An 8,864-nucleotide genomic window follows, 5' to 3' on the forward strand; every position below is an offset into this window, starting at 1 on the left:
AACAGTGTTAATGCCACTTCCAATTCTGTAGTTTCAGCAACAACATCCGTCCCGAACTCTGACCTTCACCTTGTCCTCATGTTGTTCTCAACATCAGATGTTTTGCAGTCCCTAAAGGCTTTAGACTTTAAGAAATTGGCAGGGCCAGACAGTCTTGATTCATTTTTTCTCAAATTACCGTAATTTCCGGACTATAGAGCGCACCTGATTATAAGCCGCAACCCACTACATTTTAGAGGAAAACCGATTTTGTACATACACAAGCCGCACCTGCATACACGCCGCATGTGCCCACATTAAAACATGTAAACATATTTACAAAGAAAGACGGTACACAGAGAGAGTTTTCAAAGTTTTAACAATATAACTTAACAATAATAATATAAAATTCTTCCCAAACGGTGCCTGTGACAGGGCAGTAAAACGGTAGCAACACGCTAGCAACATGGTAGCAACACGCTAGCGGCATGGTAGCAACACGCTAGTAACACAATATAACAGGTCTGGTAAAGCAGGTCTGGTAAAAGAACATACTGGTAAAAATCACGGCAAGCCGTCTTCATCTTCCTCCTTTGAACTGAAGCCTGTGACAGGGCAGTAAAACGGTAGCAACATGATAGCAACACGCTAGCAACATGGTAGCAACACGCTAGCAGCATGGTAGCAACACGCTAGTAACACAGTATAACAGGTCTGGTAAAACAGGTCTGGTTAAAGAACATACTGGTAAAAATCACGGCAAGCCGCCTTCATCTTCCTCCTTTGAAGCCATCAAAGTCATCTTCCTCAGTGTCGGAATGAAACTGTTATATAGACGTCGTCACACACTCCCTGGTCATCCAATTTTACCATTCAACACGGAGCGCCACTTTAAATGCACGATTCACACTAATGTCAAGCGGCTGCAAATACTTCGTTGTGCCCCCAGGAATCACAGCTGGAATGGAGTTTGTCCTGCGTCATATGCCTTTCTTTTTGCATTTTCCATGATGAGGGTATGTTCACGCTAATTTAATTTATGCACAAGACAGGAAGTTGCAGTCTTCCTCGAAGCATATATTCCACCGGTCTTAATCTTACCTTTTTTACTCGAGCGCCCCCTAGCGGCCGTTAGAAAAATTACATAAATTGGCCGCATCACTGAATAAGCCGCAGGGTTGAAAGTTTTGGAAAAAAGTAGCGGCTTATAGTCCGGAATTTACGGTATTTGGAGCAATTAGTGCAAATCCTCTCATTGATATTCATCGCCACACAAAAATGGTGTCTGCCCAGCTTCACCAACTGCTTTAGTCCAACAATCTACTCAACCCACTTCAGTCTGGCTTGAGAACCAGACATAGCACAACGACTGCCACTCTTAAGGTTCTCAATGAAATACAGTTCACTTCTGACAATGGACAATTCTGTCTAGCATTATTTATTGATAGGAAGAGTCTGTCATATTTTGGTCTATGGGCATGGAACAACCTGCAAGCCCACTTGAAACTAACATACCTTGTGTTCATTTCAAACATGCTCTCTCCAAACTCCTTGTCATTACATGTTCTTGTAAATAATTGACTGAATTTGCTGCTTTCGTTCACATTTTCTAACATTATAATTATGTATTATTTTTTGATTCCTTGCATTATTGTTATTATCATTATTATTATTTTCTTTGTTTTCTTTGTTTTTTTTCTTATACTTTCCTCTTTCCAACCCTTATGAACGTTGTCAAATTCTGCTTTCTGTAAACTCTTCTCCAGTACATCCTTGCAAAAGAGATGTAAATCTTAATGGATTTCTTCCTGGTTAAATAAAGGTGGGGGAAAAATAATAATTAACATTCACCGTGAATGATTGAGGACTCTGATTGCCCATGATACATCCATCCATCCACAACCCACAGCTCATGACAATAGGTGAGGGCAGGAACGTAGATCGACCAGGGCAGGAGCGTAAATGGATGACTGTTAAATTGAGAATGTTGCCTTTGGGCTCAGCTTCTTCTTCACCAGGCGCTGCACCGATATCCGGTTCAATCCTACCCTCACTTGCTAACAAGATTCCAAGATACTTCAAATCCTCCACTTGGGACAGGACCTCATCCCCAATACTGAAAGGGCACGTCACCCTTTTCTGACTGAGGACCATAGTCTCAGACTGATCTTCAGCCCATCTGCTTCACACTCAGCTTTGAACCACTCCTGTGAGCGCCTAGAAATTCTATCCATAAAATTAATGAACAGAATTTGTGACAAAGGGCAGCCTTGGCGGAGTCCCAACCACTGGGAGCAACTGGGACTTATTTCCGGCATTGTGGACCAAACTCTGACAAGGACCAAACAGCTTTTATCAGGGGATCCAGTAAACCATAAACCCCAGTGTACACCCCAGTGTACAGGTACCAAGCTGGGGGGGTAATCTGTATGCCCACACCTGCTCTGTGCCTCTCACCATGGGTAACTCTACTGTGCTAAAGAAAGTCCAACCCCTCTCAAGAGGACTGGTACCAAAGCCCAAGCTGTGTGTAGAGGCAAGTCTGACTATATTGTATCTAGTCAGATTTTTTTGACCTCACACACCAGCTCAGGCTCCTTCCCCGCCATAGAGGTGACATTCCACCTCAAGAGCTAGCTGCCACAGCTGTGGAATACCCTGCCAAGGTCCTCCGCCGATTGGTCTGCCAAGGTCCTCAGCTCTTGGCCGCCACCCAGTTAAGACTATTTCCTATCAGTGTTAATTTTTATATACTGTACTCTTACTTAATTTCAACTATTATTTTAATTACTCAGTTTGTCTTCATGCTTTTTACATATATTATACTTCTGATTCTTCCAAACATGTTTTATTTACCTGTACTCTGTTATGATTCTTATGTTTTCATTACAAGCCAATTCGAACTGGTTTCTTTAGCCCAGTGTTCCTCAAATAGTTGGGCAGGCCTCCCTGGGGGGTGCAAGGTGATACCGGAGGGGGCGTGGGTAACCCCAGGGAAAAGGATTTCTTTTTGTTATGTAAAGTGGAATTGCGATTAAATACGGATTAGCATCTTTTTTTTTATCAGGCACTTTGATGCACTTCAGTTTAACCTTTAACCTATATTTTTCGCCAAGATGGCGGCGCGTGTAGACGCAGCGGCCACTCGCTCTTCCGACAATGCATTGTTTTGTTCGTCAAACAAGTGTTTGAAAGTTTTTCCGGTCAGTTTACGACACAATACGTGTACAGTCGACGGGTCTTCTTACAAATCCAGAGAAGCAACATTTGCCAAGTTTTAAACACGGAACTGGAGAACTCGCTAAGGGAACTGGGACTGCTACGCCAGCCTGCTAATTCACCAGACTCGCCTGCTACCCACTCCTGGAAAGGAGGCGCCGGAAGCGGTGTGCCAGGACGAGGAAGCGGGGCAAGCGCGGAGGTATCGGAGCTAGGCTAGAAGCTAACCCAACTCGCCCGGCCATACCATCTATCCTTTTGGCGAACGTTCGTTCACTGGACAACAAAATGGACGATATCCGACGTCTGAGATCAGCAAACCGAAAAGTGAGTGACTGTTGTGTATTAGTTTTTACCGAAACATGGCTAAACAGTAACATTCCGGACTCCGCTATACAACTAGAGCAGCTAACATGCTACAGATCCGACAGGGCTCTCGCAGAGGGGGGGGAAATCGCACGGTGGCGGCGTGTGTGTTTACATCTGCGAAGCGTGGTGCCGGGATGCCACTGTAGTATACAAACACTGCTCACCTCTGGCGGAATTCATGATTGTGAAGTGTCGCCCCTTCTACTTGCCAAGGGAGATAAGTTCAATCCTGCTGGTCGCTACCTATATCCCCCCAACTAACAACAGCAACAGAAGTGCGGCGGTGAACGAACTGTACCAGGCTATCAGTGAACAACAAACAGCACAACCAGACGGCTTCATCATCCTCGCTGGGGATTTCAACCATGCTGATCTCAAAACTGTTCTCCCGATGTTTCATCAACAAATCCACTTTGCAACAAGAGGACATAATATCTTGGACTGTGTTTACACTCAGCACAAAGGAGCATACAAAGCCACCCCCCTCCCCCACTTCCGTGCCTCTGACCACCTCACCATTATGCTAATGCCTGCATACAGACCAAGAGTGAAAGTCATCAAACCTGCACTGAAAGAAGTAAGGGTGTGGCCACAGGAGGCGACCTCAGCCCTACAGGACTGCTTTGAGTCAACAGACTGGGACATTTTTAAGGAAGCAGCCACCTACAACGGCATCACAGATATTGAGGAGTACACAGACACAGTGACCTCCTACATCACCAAATGCATGGACGACGTGACCCACATCAAGAGGATCACCACACGGGTCAACCAGAAGCCATGGCTAACAGGAGACGTCCACAGGCTGTTGAAGGCCAGGGACAAGGCCTTCAAAGCTGGGGAGAAATCAGCCCTGAGAACAGCGAGAGCCAACCTGTCCCGTGGCATCAGGAAAGTCAAACAAGAATACACAAACAAGATACCTTCTCACTTCAAGGACAGCAAGAATGCACACAGCCTATAGAAAGGCATTCAGGCAATCACAGACTACAAACCTGCACCACAAAGCTGCGAGAGCGACATCACTCTGCTCAACAACCTAAACAGTTTCTTTGCACGCTTTGAGGAACAGAACACCACCCGCCCACAGAAATCACCACCACCTTCGCACGACCAGCCTCTGTGCCTGTCTGCTGCCAGCGTCAGGAGGACACTCTCCGCCGTCAACACCCGAAAACAGCAGGTCCAGACAACATCCCTGGCAGGGTGCTGAAAGACTGTGCAGAGGAGCTGAAATATGTTTTTACAGACATCTTTAACACCTCCCTGAGGCAAGCCATTGTGCCATCAAGCTTCAAGGCTGCCATCATCATACCTGTGCCAAAGAAATCCTCCCCATCCTGCTTCAACGACTATCGTCCGGTGGCACTGACACCCATCATCATGAAGTGCTTTGAACGACTAGTCCTGTCACACATAAAATCCATCCTGCCCCCCAGCCTGGACCCGTATCAGTTCGCCTACAGGGCAAAGCGATCCACAGACGACGCAATATGCGCTGCCCTCCACCCGGTACTCACCCACCTGGACAAGAAAGACTCATATGTGAGAGTGCTGTTCATAGACTTGAGCTCAGCGTTCAACACCATAATACCCCAACAACTCACCTGCAAACTGGACAAACTGGGCCTCAGCACCCCACTCTGCAACTGGCTGCTGGATTTCCTCAGCCAGAGGCCTCAGGTGGTGCGTGTTGGCAACAACATCTCAGGCAGGATCACCCTGAGCACGGGGGCCCCACAAGGCTGTGTGCTCAGCCCCCTCCTCTTCACCCTACTGACACACGACTGCACAGCAACCCACAGCTCCAACCACCTCGTGAAGTTTGCTGATGACACAACACTGGTGGGCCTCATCTCCAACAGCGACGAGACCCACTACAGGAAAGAAGTGGAGCTTCTGACCAGATGGTGCAAAGACAACAACCTCCTGCTAAACATCAGCAAGACCAAAGAGATGGTCGTCAGCTTCCAGAGAGGCCGCACCCAACACCCCCCACTGACCATCGATGGTGCTGCAGTGGAGAGGGTGAGCACCACCAAGTTCCTGAGGGTGCACATCAGCGATGACCTCTCCTGGACCACCAACACTGTATCTCTGGCCAAAAAAGCACAGCGGCGTCTCTACTTCCTGCGCAAACTGAAGCGGGCAAGTGCCGCGCCACCCATCATGACCACATTCTACAGAGGAACCATCGAAAGCATCCTCACCAACTGCATCACCGTGTGGGGCGGGAGCTGCACTGACTACAACAGGAAGGCTCTACAACGCATCGTGAGGACAGCTGAGAGGATTATTGGTGCTCCACTCCCCTCGCTGCAAGAGCTGTACACCACCCACCTCAGCCGTAAAGCTGTCACAATTGTCACCGATACAAGCCACCCTGCACACAGTCTGTTCAGCCTCCTGCCCTCCGGAAAGAGGTACAGGAGCCTCCGCTCCCGCACCACCCGACTCAGGAACAGCTTCATCCACCAGGCCGTGAGACTGCTGAACTCTCCCCCCTTCCCACCCGTGAAACTGCTGAACTCTCTCTCTCTCTCCCCTCCTCTCTCCCACATTCAGCCCCAGCCAGAAGAAACACCTAGCTGGCCTCCCACTTAAACTCAAACTTTGCTCATGCACTTGCAAAATTTGCACAGACTTGCTGCTGCCATATTTATTTATAATTGTATTTCTATTGCACTAGCGATTACACTTAGAACTATAACTACCTCAAATGCACACAACTGGGACAACCACAGTCAGAGTTGTCTTGCCTTGTCTCGTACTGTTGGACTGTCTTGTCATATGCTGCTACTTATGTCTTGTTTTGGGATAATCTTACATACCTGGTTATTCCATACCTGGTTTTTCGTATTTAGTTTTTAGTTTTAGTTATTAGTTTAGCAACACTAGGCAAAGTAGATCAAATATCCTGCACTCTACATTACTACTATAGATAAGAATCTAGTTTTTAGGATTGTCTCGTCTTGCGCACCTGCACTTTGTTATTGTACATGTAAAACGCAGAGGATAGTGAGAAACGCAATTTCGATTCCTTTGTATGTTAAGCACATGTGAAGAAATTGACAATAAACTTGACTTTGACTTTGATAAATGCTGGAAAAAAAAGTCATTTAACCTTTTAGTGCCAAGTAGGGCTGCACAACTAGTCGAATTTGAATCGCCGTCACGATTAATTAAGCTGATCCTCTGCGATATTAACATTTAAAAAGCTCTACCTTACGTAAAGTACATGTCAAATCAAGCACTTTGTCACCCCACCACCAGGGGTTATGCTTTTCTCACCCCAATATATTTACCAGTGTGAAATGGTGTTGAGCTCCTCACCCGATTCCGAATACAGTGGGCCCCGGTGTTACAATGACCCTGATTTACATTATTTTCAAGGTGCGACCTGGAATACTGAGTTTTTTCATCCCCTCTTTATGACACTTTCCTGGATTTGCGACAAAAACAACTGTCATGACCCTAGGGGGTTGGCTGTATTTTTAGGTAATTGCACTTATTTACTGTTGCCGTCTAACTGCTTCCATGCAATACGTGACTACAATGCTGGTCTGCTGTTGGTCGGCGTCTCCTCACGGAGATGGTGGTTTGCTATTGTCCGCCATTTTGAAACAAGTGAGGCCGACCAATAGCAGACCACCATCTCCGTGAGGAGACACCGACAAATAGCAGACCAGAACTGTGGTCACGTGTTGCAGGGACGGCAACTGAAAATAAGTGTAATTACCTAAAAACGCCTGCAGATGGAGACGAAACAACACAAATACAGCCAAACCCCTAGGGTCATGACAGTTGCAAAACTGGGAAAATGTCATAAAGATGGGATGAAAAAACTCAGTATTCCACGTCGCAACGTGAAAATAACGTAAGTCAGAGACGTTGTAACACAGATGTCCACTATATTAGGTAAGCATTAGTCAAGGGAGTCATCTACCCTCCATAAAAAAAAAAACATTTGACTAGATTTTTATTATTTATTATTGTTATTACTATTTTGAAAGATGAGAATTCTCATCCATGGCACTGAAAGTTAACAATTGTTAAGTTTTTCTATGTTGCTTTTTCCTTGCGTCAATGTTAGGTACAGTGATCCCTCGCCATATAGCGGTTCATCTTTCACAGCTTCACTGCTTCGCGGATTTTTTACAGTGTGGATATTTTTTTACTGTGCATTGTTTTCTGAATCCTGATTGGCTCAGGGGCTTTACTGTTGTCTAGAAATAAAATATTGATGCTTTACTGTATTGGATTTTCACTTGTCACTTTATTATAAAAGGTAAGAGTATCCAAAAGCTTACTTTCATCTCGCCTGTGTCCTGTAACCGCCTGTGTGCGCTCAGCTCAGCTCAGCACACACACACACACACATTACGAACGTGCTAGTAAGCCCATTGATTGACAGCTTGGTCTCTGGGAGCTGATCACGTGACTCGTAGGCGTGCCGAGAGCAAACGCGCACACTATGTAGGCACACAGACAGCAACGGAGAAATCCACAGCTTTGGAAATCTGACTTTTACCTAGATTTCTTTTGTAATTAATTGAAATTTCAAGTGTATTTTTACGATATAAGAGGCTTCATTTCAATTTGATGTCCGGGCATATCCGTTGATTAAAAAATCTTCTTGCTCAAAAAAAGAAAGAGCGCCAACTACCCATAACAATGTTCTTCTCTCGGAGAAAGACTCCTGCGCCTTCAGGAGAAACAGACACTAAAGCGGGGCGGAGTCAGGACGAAGAGGCACAGCTGGGACTGTGAAATACGCGAGTGACAATGTTTCCAACCTTGTATTACTATATTAAATTTATTGTTTTAAACACATTTGGGCTTTAAAACAGGTTTTGATTTTTGGTTTATTCTATACTTCAATATTCCATTGTAAAACAAACAAACAAAAAAAACTAGAGCTGCAAACAGCTATGACAGGCCCTCGCAGTGCGTGTATGTCCGAGTGCGTCGCGGCTTATGCAGTGAACAGTAGAAGTCAATGTTTTAGGTAAGGTCAAACTTTCATTAGCATTTGCTCAGCGGGCGCAACTAAGAAAATGGAATCGGAAAAATTGTAATGTATTATTTTTGGCCACATGGTTATTCTAGCACTAAAATGGAATGTAAGTTTGTAGGAATTTTCATTCAATGTGTGAAATCGCAATAAAATGAGATAATCTGGGTGAAATTACAGCAGCATTTACTGTTGATAAATCATCATAAAGAGCACTGCTGTATAGGCCACAGCCATTATCAAAACAAAGCAATATTTGGTGGAGGAAATTAGGTGTGTTTGA

General features: G+C 45.4%; 1 protein-coding gene across 9 annotated transcripts in view; it reads left to right on the forward strand.

Annotated features, from left to right (window-relative positions):
• glyr1 (glyoxylate reductase 1 homolog (Arabidopsis)) overlaps positions 1–8,864 on the forward strand; it is a 91,901-nt gene that overhangs the window by 33,628 nt on the left and 49,409 nt on the right. The window lies entirely within an intron of this gene.

Source organism: Hippichthys cyanospilos, chromosome 16, assembly GCF_059441005.1.
Source record: "Hippichthys cyanospilos isolate Australia breed blue-spotted pipefish chromosome 16, RoL_Hcya_1.0, whole genome shotgun sequence".
NCBI lineage: Eukaryota > Metazoa > Chordata > Actinopteri > Syngnathiformes > Syngnathidae > Hippichthys > Hippichthys cyanospilos.